A 4,708-nucleotide genomic window follows, 5' to 3' on the forward strand; every position below is an offset into this window, starting at 1 on the left:
TAATAATATATTATTTTAAAATAATATAAAAGTATTAAATAATAGGGAGATTTACAATTTAGTCTCTGAGTATTGCCATTATTAACAAGTCAGTCCCTGTATTTTTAGAAATCTATTAAAACATCCTTATGTTTTCTTTCCGTCAATGAAATAGTCATTCTGTCCTCTTTTCTGTTAAAATTAGATAAAGGAGGAGAGAGAAAATTTTTAAAATCTAATTTTACCCTCAAATAAAATCATTTATTTAGTCCTTGGATATTGTTATTATTAACAAGTTAGTCCTTACATTTTCAAAAATCTATTAAAATATTTTTATATTTTTCTATATCTATTAAAACGTCCTTATCATTTCTTTTTGTCAATAAAATAGTCCCTATCTTTTCTCATATCTATTAAAACGTCCTTATCGTTTCTTTCCATCAACGAAATAGTCATTTCTCATTGTTTCTTTCCGTCAACGAAATCATCCCTCCTCATATTTTTAGAAATCTATTAAAAAGTCCTTATCGTTTCTGTTTGTCAACAAAATAGTCCCTATCTTTTCTCACATCTATTAAAATGTCCTTATCGTTTTTTTTGTCAACGAAATAGTCCCTATCTTTTCTTTTCTCCTCCTCCTCCTCCTCCTCTGAAGAAGAAGAAGAAGAAGAAGAAGAAGAAGAAGAAGAGAAAGAAGAAAAAGAAGAAAAAAAAAGAAGAAAAAGAAGAAGAAAAAGGAGAAGAAGAAGAAGAAGAAGAAAAAGAAGAAAAAGAAGCAAAAGAAGAAGAAGAAGAAGAAGGAGAAGAAGAAGAAGAAGGAGAAGAAGAAGAAGAAGAAGAAGAAGAAGGAGAAGAAGGAGAAGAAGAAGAAGAAAAAGAAGAAAAAGAAGAAAAAGAAGCAAAAGAAGAAGAAGAAGAAGGAGGAGGAGAAGAAGGAGAAGAAGGAGAAGAAGAAGAAGAAGAAGCAGAAGCAGAAGGAGAAGAAGAAGCAGAAGAATGAGGAAGAATTTATGAAGAAGAAAAGGAAGGAGGAGGAGGAGAAAAATAATTGAAGGTAATTTAGTCTTTTACTATATTTTTAACGGCAAAAATATATGGAAAGACTATTTTATTGACGGAGAGAAAAGATAATGACGTTTTAATAGGTTTCTAAAAATACAGGAACTGACTTGTTAATAATGACAATACTCATAGACTAAATTGTAAATCTCCCTAAATAATAATTAAAATTAATATATTTTAATTAAATTTTAAAATATTAAAAATAAGACCTTAACAAATATTAACATACATTTCAATTTTTATTTGAAAATTTAAGTAAAATTTACCAACGATAGTAATTTTCGATATATATATAAACACTTATTTAAAATTTTAATTTTAAATTTTAATTAAAGTTGCATATAGATTTAGATTGGTGGTAAACGCATCTAAATAAATATGAGAGATCTCGAATTCTACTCTTTCAATTCTGAATTTCTATTTCAAAAAAAAAATTCTAATTATATTCAGTTGGTGACTTATTAATAATTATTAAAAATAATATTAGCATCGACATGTATGGTCTATACAATATAATTTACATATTCACTTTTAATTGGAAATTTTAACTTAAGAGTACAATTAGTAACGCTCTATAATTTCTATTTTTTGTTTTTTCAAAATTAAAAATATTTTTTTATTATTTTTTAAAAATTATTTACATAAAAATAAGAAATAAAATATTTTTTGAAAATATGATATAAATAATTTTATAAATAATTGAACATAAAAATAATATTAAATTGATTTTAATATTATAATTAAAAATTACTATTTGATTCAGTAGTATAGAAAAATTTATTAATTAATTTATTAATTTTAAAAATATATTAAAATATTTTTAAAAATTTAAAAATTTACTAATTAGTATCTCCGTTAATTTTATTAATTTTAAAAATATATTAAAATATTTTTAAAATTTTAAAATTTTACTAATTAGTCTCTCCGTTAATTTTAGTCGTTAAGTATTAAAAATAAAAATTACTATTTAACCGTTGTAGTATATGAAAACTCACTAATTAATCATTTGATTTTGAAAAATTCATTATAATATCCATGAGATTTTGAAAAGTATACTAATTAATTTCTCTATTAATTTTAGTTATTAAATATTACCCAAAAAAAATAAAATACCATCGATATAAAAAGACTAATTAGTAAATATTTTTATAGAATCTAAAAATCAACTAATAAATTTTTTCTTATTACATAGTCTAAATGGTAAAATACTAAATGGTTAAAGTATACTAATGCATCAATTGACTATCGACGAAGAAAAAGATATTGTTATCCCTATTAAGATATCCAGAAATATTCCAATGTCCCTTATGATTTCTATATGGTGAGAATACGTAGATCTCTTTTGCAGATTTATAGCGACAATCATCGGACAGTTATTGCATTGAAGAATTTGGTTCCTAATTACAAGCCGAACATTTTATTTTTTATGGAAACAAAAACTCTTAGTTCTCGTATGAAAATTTTTCATAATTTTTTACATTTTAATGGTTGCTTCTCAGTCAATAGACAAAGATTGGGAGGAAGCCTTTGGTTAATGTGGAAGAGTCATGGGTCTGTTTCTGTGGTTGGCTTTTTTTTCAAATTTTATTGATTCCGTTGTTTCGGAATGTAATATTCAATCGAGGTTTACTAGACTTTATTCGGGAGACTTTAATGATTTAAGTTCGAGAGATGAAAAAGAAGGAGAAATATTTTTGCCAAATTATCTTATACAGGGATTTGATTTTGAAGGATTGTAAGTTTTTGTTAGACTCTAAAACTAATATTTCTATTAAATGGATTTGTTGTAATATTACTCTAACCGCTCATACTTTGGCTAGAGAATCTATTAGTTATAATCATCTCTCTCTTTGGGATGATATACTTCTTTGTTTGATGGAATTTTTTTAATACAATAAGTAGTTTTGCTTTAAAAAAAAATTAATATTTATGATTTTTAATTTTTTAATTTTAAGAACGCTTTTTAACAAATGATAAAAATAGAAACAAAATATTAACAATTGAACACGTTTTTTAGTTTTTAATTAAATAAAAAATAAAAAACCACAACAAAAATAAATACACCCTAAATTTTGAATCAAAAATTTATATCGATAATTAATAATCTGAGATCCAGAAAAATAGAGTTTTACAAGGGGTTTGTAAGCTTAGTCCGAGAGAATGATGCTCATCTTCTTTTATTATTTTCCTTTGTCTGCCACTGACATGTAATGGCTTCACTGCCATTGGGCCACCTGTCTCTGCCATACGGATACGGACGTACGAAAATATCAGATATCTGTCCCATGCGTAACGGCCATTTAATTCTCCTCAATACGCGTGTAAGCAAATCTGCTGGATATGTGAGTCGGATATCTCTTCTCCTACGGGGCGCCATTACCGAGCATAACGTAAAGGGACTGACCCAAGGGAGATCCGACCTCAAGACCGGATGATAAGCCCCAATCCTCATGGCCGAATGATCTAGGCCGGGTTGTTGAATGAGCATCTTATCCTTTGAGTAAGGGCCGTTGTTATGGGCCTGACCTTATACCGGATTGAGGAAACCCATCACTCATAAGTAATTTCTCACTTTTTTTCAAAATATTATTTTCAAATTTTAATTATAGTTAACTACGATAATTTTTGTATTTAATTTTATAAAAATATTTAAAAATTTTATTTACAAATTTTTATTGTAAATTATGATAACTTTTTCCGAGAAATATTTGTGTCGGAATCTAATATTTATTAAGTAATTTTACTTGAAAATATAATTAAAAATATGGAAGACAATACCATAATTTGAATTGCTTATTTTGAAATTTTATTACAAATTTATATTAAAGTTACCCACGCCAATGGTAACATTTTATCTAAAATTCTAATATGTAGTATATAAACAGCTCACGGCTTTCATAATTAATTATATTATTCTCTTTCATAGTCAATTTTATAATTTACTCATCACATATATTAATTAAGTATCGAAGAATTTACCAAATCAATTCAGCTAATATACTCTTTTATTTTATAGGTTTATATCCGAATAATTATAAAAATCTATCAATATTAGTCTTTTATTATTTTTTTTAAAAAGAAATTTCAAAATTTATTATCGTGTTAATGGTTTAATAAGAGCACTTTATTGCTCTTATATGCATAAATATTTTAACGCAATATTACTTTTAAATATTTCTTAAACTCTCATTAAGTATAAATGTCTATTCGTATTAGTCTTTTATTAATTTCTTTAAAATAATTTTTTTAAAAAAGATTCAAGATTTGCAATCATGCTAATAGTTTAATAAGTCTTTCATTGTAGAAAAAAATAAAAAATAAAAAATCTTTCTAAACACCTTAAACCCCTAACAAATTTTTTAATCCACCGAAAGTGTTTGAGTATTCAATAAAGTGTATTTAACTCAAATATCTCTTAAACTCTTGTTAAGCATGAATGTCTATCATTATTAATTTTTTTAATATATACTTTATCCGTCTCATAATTTTTATTCATTTTACTTTTTTAGATAATTTTTTTATTAATTTTTCAATTATACTCGTTTTAAAGATATTAAATTTTATTAAATATTAAAATCTTTTGAGAGATTTTTTTGAAAATAAAATAAAATTAAATAGAGTTATAATAGTCAAACTTATATGTTATTGGATAATAATTTTCAAATAA

The sequence above is a fragment of the Manihot esculenta genome, chromosome 16, assembly GCF_001659605.2.
Source record: "Manihot esculenta cultivar AM560-2 chromosome 16, M.esculenta_v8, whole genome shotgun sequence".
NCBI classification, from domain to species: Eukaryota; Viridiplantae; Streptophyta; class Magnoliopsida; order Malpighiales; family Euphorbiaceae; genus Manihot; species Manihot esculenta.